At 41.0% G+C, this 13207-nt stretch overlaps 1 protein-coding gene across 2 annotated transcripts in view; it reads left to right on the top strand.

Annotated features, from left to right (window-relative positions):
• The first annotated feature begins 11057 nt into the window (after nucleotides 1–11057).
• The window catches only part of nfixb (nuclear factor I/Xb), a 506036-nt gene continuing 503886 nt past the window's right edge, over nucleotides 11058–13207 (top strand). Inside the window, exon 1 of one of the 2 annotated variants that reach the window (XM_070867267.1) lies at nucleotides 11058–11366. The gene's annotated coding sequence lies outside the window, so the exon portion shown is untranslated. Of the gene's footprint in view, nucleotides 11376–13207 lie in introns of both variants that reach the window. The other variant, XM_070867268.1, reaches the window with a different exon arrangement.

Here is a 13207-nt window from a genome sequence, read left to right as displayed (position 1 = left end):
ATAGAGGCAGAAATTTAGGAGTCAGGAGTATTTAATGATGCGCGCTTTGAGATTGTACCAGGTGTGCTAGATATGAGCTCCAATACGTCAGCAGAATTGTGTGAAGGGAATTATTCACAATTGGCAGATGGGTCTCGAGCCAGAGGACACAGATTTAAGTCAATTGGCAGAAGAACCAAAGCTGACATGAGGAATAACTTCATTACGTAGCGAGTGGTTGGGATCTGGAATTCCCTGCCTGAGACGATGGTGGAGGCAGTCTCAATCTTATCCTTCAAAAAGGAGTTGGATAAGCACCTGAACGAGAGAAAAAAATCGCAGGGCTACGGCGAATGGATGGGGGAGTGGGACTAGCTGAGAGTCGGCACGGGCTCGATGGGCTGAATGGCCTCCTTCCGTGCTGCAGCCATCCTATGAATTAATAGACAAAATGATAGGGGAATTGGTGAAAGAATTGCTAGTGAAAAATCAGAAACATTAGCCGGGGGCTGAGAAAGATGTGCCCGAGGGATCTAAATTGCGAAGGAAATGAGGTTTGGTGGAATGGCTGGGAATAGGGGACATGGCTGGGTCGACAGAAGAGAATAGGTTGGCAACGCTGTCGTTGCCTGTGCTCGCTGAAAGTATCAAAATGAGTTGATCAGTCGGAGCATGATGCCAAATCAGTGTGCAACGTCAAGTTGACACCCGCTCATCCATTTTGGATTTCGCCTCTCCTATTGCAAAACTGCAAATCCAACAACAACAACAAATTGTATTTATATAGCATCTTTAACATAGTGAAACGTCCCAAGATGTTTCCCAAGAGTATTACGAGACAGAAAATTGACATTGAGCCACATAAGTAAAAATTAGGGCAGGTGACCAAAAGCTTGGTCAAAGAGGTAGGTTTGAAGGAGTGTCTTGAAGGAGGAAAGAGAGAGGCGGAGAGGTTTAGGGAGGGAATTCCAGAGCTTGTGGCCTCAGCAACAGAAGGCAAGGCCACCAATGGTTGAGCGATTATAATCAGGGATGCTCAGGAGGGCAGAATTAGAGGAGCGCAGACATCGCGGGGGGTTATGGGGCTGGAGGAGATTACAGAGATAGGGAGATTGCTCCACTTTCAGAAAACGTTTCCAGCCAACTCAAGTTTTTAGCTCTCTATGTCCTTGCCTCAGTCCAAGAGCCTTTCTCAGTCCAGGGTCCTTTCCTCAGATCAGGAGCCTTTCCTCAGACCAAGAGCCTTTCCTCAGACCAGGGCCCTGTCCTCAGTCCAGGGCCTTGCCTCAGTCCAGGAGCCTGCCTCAGTCCAGGGCCTTGCCTCAGTCCAGGAGCCTGCCTCAGTCCAGGGCCTGTCCCCTGGAGTCCAGGGCCTGTCCTCAGACCAGGGCCTTGCCTCAGTCCAGGAGCCTTTCTCAGTCCAGGGCTTTTCCTCAAAGTTTTACATTGATGTTACACATTTCATGACCTCAGGATGTCCCAAAACACTTTACAGCCAATGAAATACTTCTGTCACTGTGTAGTCACTGTTGTAATGTAGGAAACGCAACAGCCAACTTGCACACAGCAAGCTCCCACATACAGCAATGTGATAATGACCAGATAATCTATTTTTGTTCTGTTGATTGAGGGATAAATATTGGCCAGGACCCCGGTGATAACTCCCCTGCTCTTGTGTGAAATAGTGGCCATGGAATCCTTTACGTCCACCTGAGAGCAGACAGGGCCTCGGTTTAACGTCTCATCCGAAAGACGGCACCTCCGACAGTGCAGCACTCCCTCAGCACTGCACTGGGAATGTCAGCCTAGATTTTTTTTTGTGCTCATGTCTCTGGAGTGGTAGTGGGTCCTGAACCCACAACCTTCTGACCAGGACCCTTCCCACATTGACCTGATGTGCATTTTGGAGCATTCTGTGCCCGCCTTAAATTTTTATTAAAGTTAACAACAATAAAAAAATTGCTGCAATTCATATATTTTTCTTTGAAAACTGCAGTTGTAAATTTGGACTCAATTATGCATATTTAGTGGAGACAGATCTTCTAACACGTCATCTGGCGTCAGCACCCAGCAAAAAACTCAGTAAGTCTGTTGCAGAAGTTTAAAACTGAAGCTGGGAACCGAAGGGTTAACTCCGGGTCAAGCACGGGTTAATTGGAGTCTCGCGTGGGAGTAAATGGGTTAACGTTAGCAGCAGCCACACCGCAGCACGGGGCATCGTGTAAGGTTTCTCTCGGTTCCTGGTAAAAAAAAAAGCGCCCTGGATTTTATTTTTGAATCTAGCTGCGAGCTGAGGCGGCTTCATTGAACTGCGAGTAATGAGTACTATGTGACATGATACCACAATCCGAACAATTAGATCCTGACAGTGGCAGTCAGGTGAACGATTTAATAGCAGGGTCATTTGAGAACCAGTAAACATGAAAACGATCTCGGTGTTTGGGCAAAAATAAAATCTAGCAGAGAAAGGGACGAAAAATATTAAACAGGTCCCTTAAAAATTAGAAGCCTTCTCAATTGTAGGCATCCACAGGTTCATTTATTTACATGAAGTGATCAATTACTTTGTCTAACAAAACAGATAACACCACAGACTAATCAATAATCCCCTTTTGGTTAAGAATTTATTTTTGCTCATCGATTTCTCTGGGAATTTCAACCTTCCTTATATCCGGCGGCCAATTACTAAAATGTAATATATTATATATATATATATATATATAAACAGAAATAAAAATCTAATCTGACAAAACCATCCGGAGAAAACGCGGACTGTTTATAGTTCTGTAGCGAATATTTAGACTGAAAGTGCAGTTTCCTTTTGGTCTCAGTCATGTCATCAACAGCCCTTGAAGCCCAGGGAACAGAATTCATTCCTCCTTTCTTACTTTCTCTCTCTCTCTTTTCTTTCTCTTTTGCTTTCGTTCCCTCTTCCCTTCTTACATCTTTTCTTCCTTCTTCCCATCCCTTCTGCACTTTTTCAATCTTATTTTCTTTCCTTCTATCTCTCTCGATTTCTTTCAATCTTTATCGATTTATTCCTCCATTTATGTCTTTCTTTCTCTGTTTCTCTCTTTATTTATTTCTCTCTTTCTTTCCTTCCTATTTTTTTAGATTTCTTTATTTCTCGATTTCTCTCTATCAATATCGTTTTCTCTCTCTTTCTCTTTCTCCCTTTTTTTCTCTCTGTCTTTCTTTATTTCTTCCTTTTTTCTCTCGTTCGTTCTCTCTTTCTTTCTCTATCTTTTTCTGTTATTTATTTCTCTTTCTCTATCTTTCTCGAATTTACCCCTTTCTTTCCATCTTTCTCTCTCTCTCTCTCTCTCTCTCTATCTCTCCCCCTATTTCTGTCTCTCTTTTCCTGGGCTAAAATCGATCTGCTGCCCCTGAATCCTGGCTTGCTGCCTTGGACCATGCATGTTGTAAATCTTGAACGGGAGAACTCGGGTCGGTTCCTGTTGCCCTGCATTGGGGCTGGAAATAACCGATCGGAATATTTCGCCCACTGTCCCTGACATCTCCTTTAAACCCACGATATTACAGGTTTTGTTTTCACCCCACCGAACATCGAATTAAAATATAGCCGATTGAATGCATTAAGAACGAATGGACGGGTCTTGGGGTGGGGGTTAATGCTTTTTGGTGAGTCGCCTCTAGTCCTGCATCCCACACAATTGTACCCTCGGCAATGCCACCATACTTTAAATATTTGATGATCTTACAGTGCTTCAATAAAAACAAACAATTGCTAATTTTTAAAAACAGTGAACAGAGTACTGATTTTTAATTTGCAAATCGATTCATTCAGTTGAATCCAGGAAATATTAAATGGAATTAAAGGCTCAATTCACCGTGGATTGAAAATATTGGAGGTGAGATAGCAATAGATGTTTAAATTTGGTATGACGACAAGAGGAGGCGCATGCAGCACCTGTACAGAGAGAGTTCCAATTACCTTGATTCATTTATATTCAATAAATCGGACCTTTTATTCACTTATATATATTTATTCACTTCTAATTTCAACCCGATTGATTATTGGGAAGAGGAGTTAGGGTCTATTACAGAGCTGGAAGATAAGCTGTAACTGAGAGGCAGTTAGTTGCCTGGTGTAATTATTGTATATTATTATTGTGTATAAAAAAACCTACAACATTTAATTTGAGAAAGGTTCATTGCAGGATAACGAGCTTGTTGTCCGCTGTTTTAAACGGGTTGTTGTTTTTTTTTCTCCTCCCCAATAACAAGCAAAGTAATGATTCCAAATTAAAATGTCACAGTTCCGAGCACAAACAATTACTTTATTATTCCAGAAAGGTTCCAATTCAATCCCAAAGTACAGCACGCGTGGGCAGGGGCTTTGTGATTAAAGCGTTTCCACCGCAATACATATCATAGGAGCTTCTGAAATGCAATGTTATTAAAATGCGACCAGTGGGAAGAGTCACTCGTGGTGACCACAAAGCCTCAGATGTAAACACCGCCGTTTTGAAAGTCGGTGCATCTTCGCCTCCCCACTAAACGCAGTATCACTTACTCGCTCTGCTCTGCAAGCTTGGCTTGGATAGATCATTGCAAACTCACAACAGAACTGTTTTAACCACACACACACACACACACACAGTGTATTGTTACTAGTTTTCAACTTGGCATTCACTGGTTGGGTGGTAAACAGAATACTTAGTGTAATAGATGTATTTCTGCAAGTTAACTGCGGAAAACCGCAGGCACGGCCCCTTCGTTTCATTGCTATATAAAAATATTAAAATATATATTGTACAGAATTTCATGTGTTTTATAATGTGTTTATATAAAACTCGAACCAGATGTTGCATGCATATCGTTTGAAACAGATTTTGCAAAATATATCAATACATATAAATTGCAAATGTGCATGTGTATATATAGTCAAAACTAAACCTAATATAGTGTTATTTTTTTGCAACTGCAAAGTGAAGAATCATAGGTCGAAATAAATAAGAAATAAATTACACAAACAAATACTACATCTAGTTGGCTGAACGAGCAAGGAGAGACTGTTTATCTATAAATGTTTGCCCATTGTGAAATGTTTAACACCCCTTTGATAATATAATGAGGTGGATGCACAATGCTTGGAATCAATGCCAAAAGTTGACAACACCGGTAATATATTCAAACTCCAGTTGCTGAAGTAAGGTCTATCTCATTTATATTGCTTGCCGGAAAGTTGATGCACTGTTAATGAGAGAAAGTCTTAGAAGCCTTGCAATAAATTGGTGATCATATATCTGTGTCATATTTTGCAGGGATGGCCTTGATGACTTTGAGAACAAATATTATTTCTCTATAATGAAGGCCATTGATTAAATGTTTTATCATGTTATCCGGGTAGCTAAGAATGAACAGGGAGAGTGTGCTTGAAATGAATGATGTGATTCGAGGTTTTATCTATTTAAAATAACAGGCAAGGCTCGAGAGAAAATCTCTCGTTTAAGGTAGAGAGGGACAATATCGGCTGATCGAAAGTGATAGAACTGATACCACACTAGATGAAGGTTTTTTTATTCTAAGGTTACCCAATATGTTTGGGTTCGAGTTTATTGGATGCGAGGAATAATTATTTTTGGTGTATATCAACAAATTATGAAACAATTAAATTATACATAATGAAACGATCTAAAAATAATAATTTTTCTTTCTTTTTACCCTATAGGCTTAACTGACATATAGTTTTTCAATTAAATTGAATGGTGTCAATATGTGTTCACACAGGTGTGTGAAGGCATTGATATATATCAATATTTATATCAAATGCACGTCTCACATCAAATTAATATTTTTAAAGCTGTTTCTAAATCTCTCCGGGCCATTATAAACTGCCCTTTTTAATCCCAATGCGGCTCCACAGGTAATTGGACCTAAACTGGCAAATAGAACAATATGGGGAAAGCAGGTCAATCATTACAAACGAACGACTGGATGAATTCAACCGTGCCCTTCAACCAGGTAGCGTTCGAATTATTAATCATAAAGTCGAGGAAAAGACGAGTGAATAAAATACGTATCACCAAAGACGTGAAACGAAATCTCCCAGGGGGGGGGGGGGGGGGGGAATTCTGCATAGCAACACTAATTCTGATTTAAATGAATATATCACCGGTGTACTCATACCGCCGTGTCAATTTTCCCGGACTTATTATTGACGAGGTGAATTTTTAACATTATTTCTCAGTAATACTGGCACTTGATACTGGATGAGCAAATACAATTCGAGATTTTATATATATATATATATATATATATATTAATCCTGGCACCAAATCCAACACTTCCCCAGTTATATATAAATCCTGTCCCCAAATTCAACATTGCCCCAATTATATATATATATAAATTATGTCCCCAAATTGAATATTGCCCCAATTATATATATATATATATAAATTATGTCACCAAATTTAACATTGCCCCAGTTATTGCGTCTGCCTCACCCAGTTGAATATCTGTAGCTTGTTAGTTGCGGAATCAAAGGGTAAAACGAAAGGTGAGCCATGTTTTAAATGTCCCCCCCCCCCCTCCCATCCTTAGTCGAACTGTTCCAGAGTTATGTGTATATTCATATTCTTGTTACAGCCTGTGCCTGGATTGAATTTGAGCTGGACACGATGGTGAATTTAGACTTTCGGAATAATTCAGCCTTTAATCCAAGGACTGAAACCAAAGCGAGCGGCTGTTAAGAAATGACACAATTGTGGGGGGAGCAAAAACCAAGAAAGCCAGGATTTAAGTGTGGACTTGACTGATTCCTTGTTGCTGAACGCACTAGTTTGAGCGCCGATGTCTTAAAAATAACGAATTAAAAAGTGTGTGTTTATATGAACGGAAGGCGAACTTTCCACAAAATATGATTTTATTCGATTTCATATTGTTGCAGATACTGAAAAAAAAGATACTTGCTTTAAATAAATTTGATATATCACATGTATTTTTATATTGACTGAGATGCAAGCACTTGGAGACAAACAGAACCTATTGAATTACGATTAAGACTGTTCAAATATTACAATGGAATACTTTTAATTTACAACATTTCAAAGTAAATCCTGGGAGCATAAATATTATGAAAACTCGACAGGGATTCACAGAACAAAATCGCATAATTCATGAACTAAAAGGTACATTGAAACACCAGTTCGCTGATTTAACATGGATCAAACAGATTGATATTTAATTCATAGCCTTATATATAATACAGATTTTCTTTTTCTTCTTTTTAAAAATAAAGTGTCCATTTAATATCGACTGGTTATGGTGCGGAGACCGATTCGGAAATAAATATTTGTCAATTCACTCGCTCATTTCAGTTTGGTGTTAATTCACAAGGTGGAACTTTAGGAGTCAATCTGAAATGCTCTTGGCATATCCCCCTTAAAGTATTTCCTGTTAGAATTCAATGCTGAGGTTTACACATAAGGGTTGTCAGTCAGACTGGTTTGATTTCAGTTCGGAATTAATCTGTAACAAGTAATAATGAGTTCAACAAGTTCAAAGCAATTTAAAATTCACTAAGTGACCGCAACAAGAATGCATTACTCGGGGCGTTGAAAATCGCTTGCAGATCAGAATGATTCGGATGGGCTTTGACTCAAATCATTGCCCCCTTCCTGAATACCAACATTATTTGGCAATGTGTGTGTGTGTGTGTGTGAGTGGGGTATAATAATGTGTAAAATAAAATAAAAACCCTAATCAAATTAACATTTCAATAAATTAGCAAAATGATCTAACCTGAATTAAATCTCGGACCCTCACTTTGGAATAGCCGAAGCTGTTTCTGATCTCCACACATTGTTAGTAAGAACCGATTCTATTACATTTTAAAGGTAATTTGAATAAATTATTGTTAATAAGCATAAAGAAAATTGTAAATAATCTGTCAAATGTAATTGAGAGTGGGTCCAGTAAATTTCCAGAGATAGCATTTATATAATCTGAAGGGATTGATTATATTAAGAGATTTAATATCTATGGGAGTGCGAGCAGCTAAATACAGGGGGGAAACATTTAAATGATAAAGTCTCGCTTATTTAAACACGTACAGCTTGTAGCAGGACATTCATAGGACCCCCGTATCTAAGCAGCATTTTGCAATATTGTCAACATTGAGTTTCCGATCACGGGCCTAACTGACAACCTGGCAGAGTTGGGTTTTTTTATCAGACACTGTCACAGTTCTCCCCTCACCCCTCCTCTCTGTCCCTCCTCCCCAAAACCCTACGAGGCGCTGTCAAAAACCTGTGTGTACCTTCCAAACAGTCATTTATAGAGAGAGAAAAACTGTAGAATTTACTTCAAGCAAAATTAATTTCAAAAGGAAAGCACAATATTAATATTGCAGTTTATGGAGAGACCGGGGTGACCCTAGACACCGCTTGTAGAGGCTGTAATAATATGTATCCAAGGCACATTTGAGAAACTGACCAGAGAGAGAGAGTCAATTTTCGGATCTGATCAGGCTGCAACAATTGGAAAGTTTCGAGAGGGGAGAAATATTGGGATTGGCGGCGGCGGAAGGGTTAAATGCCCCTGCAGTTTGTAAAGAACGATTGTCCGCTCCCAATTCAGCAGGAAGCCTCCACTATGCGTATTTATAAATTATAGATCAATCTGCCTCAAGGATTTCCCTTGCATTCAGATACAGGATAATAATATCCTATTTGTTGGGATCTGCCTTAGGCCCGTCAGCTTTGATTTCAATGACCGTTCTGTGCTGCCTTCCGATTTTAAATGTTTACTCCCGTGACTGAACATTTATCTGCAATGCACTGTAGTCAGTTTGATCAATCTGCCCACGAACGAGGAAGGTTTAAGATGACTTTGTTTTTGCAATTTAGCGAAATGACCGCCCCTGTGTTGCTAGCAGCAAGCACACAAACAAAATGAGAAATATACCCAAAGAGTGAGGGCGGCCCACTTAACTGTTTATAAAACTTTTGTTTTGTCTGGGACTGGGAGGGGGGTTCGGTTTATGTGCCCGAGAGGGTTATCGCCGCCTCTGGTCACGCTGTCGGGTTCCAAATATTATCCCAAAAATCCGGCCTGCCCATCAGATATCGATTTATGACGCTCAACTCATGCACAGAGATCTGAGTTGAAACCACAGAAATGAAAGCAGACATTGACTGTGTGCGTGGGGAAGGGGGGAGGAAGATTTTTTTTTAGCCATACTATCTGTTAAAATACCTTTGATTATTTATCTTTAAATAATCTACTGGCATCCCCCCCCCCCCCCCCCCGTCTGCGTAATAAAGGGGCAGAATCTTGGGAACTCCGTGCTGAAGGCATGATTTATTCTGCCTGTGTATCCGAGGCAATATCCATACAGGCGCGCATATAAAGTATTGCTGAGTAAATAGGTTCAAAGCGTTTGGTTAGGTGTGTCTGCAATTTCGCCCTTTTGTTACAGACCTGTTTATTATTATTTAAGTCTTTTTGTACACACACACTTTAGACAAGCGTCTATCAGCTGTGTGCTTGTTACGAAGGGAGAGCTGCGCGCCAAACTAACCATTTTATATGTTTAAGAACTTGTGTATATTTCCAGATGTTGGGGCGCTCTCCCCCCCTCCCCCATTTGCCCTGCATGTTTTAGACAAGTGTGTATGTGTGTGCGCGGTGGGGGGGATCACGGATTATAAGCAGGGACACGAAAGTTAACTGGAAGTATTGTAACTTTTAGTAATTAAATTATATTGTGGAAATAGCTGTATCTCAGAGTTACAAATCTGACAGATCCCAGGTTTTGTTTAAGTGTTTGAAAGACAGATTGCCGCGATATTAATTATGAATGCAGGTAAAATAAACAGCGTGGAACTGTATTCAGTTTCTAACTGTATGGGATTTTGACGCTCGCCGTGATATTAGAACCAGGCATTTGCAATTTCGGAAAAGCGACCAGCACAGTTTAAGCCACAGAAATTCAGAAAAAAAAGTTACCGACGCACAACTCGGTTCAAAAAAGCAAACGGGAGAGGCACAATTATCTGTAAGGATTAGGCAATAGTCACCAATCACTGGCATCAAGTTAGCGGTGCTTAAATTTGAAGCAAAGAAACTTGAGAGCTTCAATTTAAGGGGAGTAATTTAAAAATTCAGTCTCAGATAATACTCGCTCGCCCAGACCTTGGCAAACGCCGCTAAATATTCGACTGGAACCTCATTTCACTCAGGAAGAGGTTTGAGTTGCTGCTGTCTTCCCGTCTCAGGGTCCAGGGACTGACAGATTTACACTATTTCTGGGGGTGGGGGTAGATTTGACAGCTTTAGGATAAATCTGATCCCGGAATCGCCGCCTATAGCGGAATATCTAATATCTGTAGAGGTGAAAATATCTCATAATATCGCGTTAACATTCAAGTGTCTCCCTGTGCTCGTTTCGCCACGGTTTCTCTCTCGCCCTCTCTCTGTGTCTCTCTAGAAAAGTTTCCAATTGAACAAACCGCCCAGCACTTTTTTGTGAAAATACAGTGCAATTATTCCACGCACTATTTGTGAAACTGCGTCCGTTTTTAAGTGCCCATTTCTTTTCCAATAAAAAAAAATCCACGCACATCTCTTTTATACAGACAAGTATTCTAAATAGCCAAGCACCCCCCCCCCCCACCTCCCCCCTCCCTTCGCTTGTTCTAGTCTGAGACGGTACGAGGCAGATTGCTCCTTCAAGTCGCGATAACTTCCCCCTTCTACTCGGCCAGTGTCTTCCACAATCCCTTCCACTCCCCAAATCTGCTCTCAAACCACCAGCTGCTCTCGCTCTCTCTCTCGGCGCCGAGACCAGATGCAAAAAACACAACAACAACAAAAGTTATTTAGTAAATCACGGCTTTGAGACGAGCCCCGTACAGTTCCATATCTATCTCTAACTCTCTCTCTATATATAAGGTTTTAGAAATGCTGTTTCTGTATCTATCACCCAGATTATTTGCAATTGCAATACTCCGCGCCAAGCACACATTGCCGTAAGCCGGAATTTCAGACGCTTACGCCGTGTAGTTATTAGGGGAATAACGGTTAAAGGTTTCCGCCGGCGCCCGAGGAAGAGGCGTAACTTTGCTCTGCTGCGGTCGATTAGACTGAAACCTAGACAGAAATCAAGAGATAGAGAAACCCAGAGAGGAAAGGAAAAACCTTCGTGTGCTGGACACTCCGGATAAAAGTTTTGAGTGATATAATCTTTTTTTTTGCTCTCTCACTCTCTCTCTCTTGCTCTCGCTGGGCTGGGACCGACATCGCGCGTTTTATTAGCGTGGACCTGCTTCCGGTATCAGAGAGTTTCAACAAGGACCTGCGGCTGAGGATGGAAATGGGACAGTGATTTTTTAAAAAAAAATCCCTACACCACAATGGTACGTGCTGTACGAATTTGTAATTCGCTTTTAAGACTTTCCGGGCAGTTGTGTTATTTTTTTCCAGAAAGCCTCTCATTTAAAACGACATCCGCGCCAGTTCAGTTCGCAGGCAAATATTTGACATGTTCCAAAGAGAGAGAGAGAGCGAGAGACACACACACACAAAGTTTATTAATATAAATCCGGCGTCTGTGGCTAATGAGTTTTAAAACGAGCCTTATATATTTAAACGGGACGGTTCCTTGAACGGAAAATAAGGCGGTTGGGGGGTTGGGGGGCTCTGGACCAATTTACTGTAAAATCCCTCCTCCCCCTTCTATAATCGCCAAAAGTTGGTTCACCAACCTCTCGAAGCTTTCTCTCCCCTCCCCACAAGAATGTTAAGTACCTCTTTTGTCTCGTTTCCACAATATTTGTGTGTAAATATTAGATTTCCCTCCCCCCCCATAAGTTTTTCTTTAAAAAACTGTTTTTTGTTTTGGTGGGGAGGGCGAAAAAAAACAAACTGGCATGATTTTTTTTTGCTTTTCCAGTGTCTGCCTATGTGAATATTTATGTCCCTTTGTTAAGACCGAGTGAGGACGGGCTGATACACATATCTGATCCCCACACACATATACATATATATATATTAATATATCTCACACAGCCACGCACCAAACCCGTACACCCAGGTTCGGTGTCAATCTGTGCACAACTTTCTGTTTCCAGTTTAGTTTGGCCACTGGGCAAATTTCTTCCGAGAAACACACACACACACACACACACACTGTCTATGATATTCATTTCTATTCAGTTTCACGCCATGGCAGATATAATATAATTGTTCGTCTTTTAACCTATTGTTCCTTAAGCTATTAGAACCCCCCCACCCCCACCTCCCCCATAGCAATTTTGAACTGTGCCTTCATATATATTTGGCATAGCGGTCGCCAGGCCAGCCTGTATGATTTCAGTTATTTAATCACACCGCCGCGTATTTTTTAAGTTTTTCACATTTTTATCGCCACGTTTGATCCCGCGGGCATATGTGACTCTTTATAAAAAAAAGCCTGGTTGGATTTATTGTTCTTTTTTTTTCAATTGGCGAGCAGGTAGAAAGGTGTCCTTCCCGTCAGCTATGTTTTTTTTTCGAGTCAACACAACATCTAAGAGGAAGTATATATATATATTCTCCCAGGAAAAGTTTCACGTGTGTGTGTGTGTGTGTGTGTGTGTGAAAGAGAGAGGGAGCAAGAGGAAGGAATAATTTAAAAAAAAATTTTTTGGGGGGGAAAGGTCTACTTCCCCCCAAAAACAGCCAACTTCAGAAGTTCAGTGGTGAAACTGAATTTCCTAGTTTGAAAATCCAACAGTGAAACTGACATCAGTTCCTAATCGATTTGTAGTTGGTTAGTTTCACCAAGGTATGCACTGGGGCTGGTAGAATAAATACAATTATATATATATATATATATTTCCATTCCTGGTAATCCAGGCAGCGATATAATATTTGTGATACGGATTTCAGTTAGCTGTAGGCCCGACTGCAGCAAGGGGCGGAGATAGCAATAAGGAGATCAAAAAAAAAGTCCACATGTGATTGCAGCGAGGTGTCGCATTGTGTGAAAGCTGTTAGAAGCTGTTAAGCCCGAGCCTGTTTAAGTTTCGCCGGCGCTGACTCCAACCCTCTTCCCAGCTGCCTTGTAAACGAGCCGGTTCACGCTAGCACCGAGCGCAGGTACTCCCGGCAGCCGGTTCAAAGCGTCATGCAACTGTTGCAAAGGAAAATAGGGTTGGGTGGAAGTGGACATCGCGACTTGGCCTGCTTACCTGTAGAGAGCAGTTTGCCCCTTCTC

The sequence above is a fragment of the Pristiophorus japonicus genome, chromosome 24 (assembly GCF_044704955.1).
Source record: "Pristiophorus japonicus isolate sPriJap1 chromosome 24, sPriJap1.hap1, whole genome shotgun sequence".
Taxonomy (NCBI): domain Eukaryota; kingdom Metazoa; phylum Chordata; class Chondrichthyes; family Pristiophoridae; genus Pristiophorus; species Pristiophorus japonicus.
This window is presented reverse-complemented; position numbering and strand designations above follow the sequence as displayed.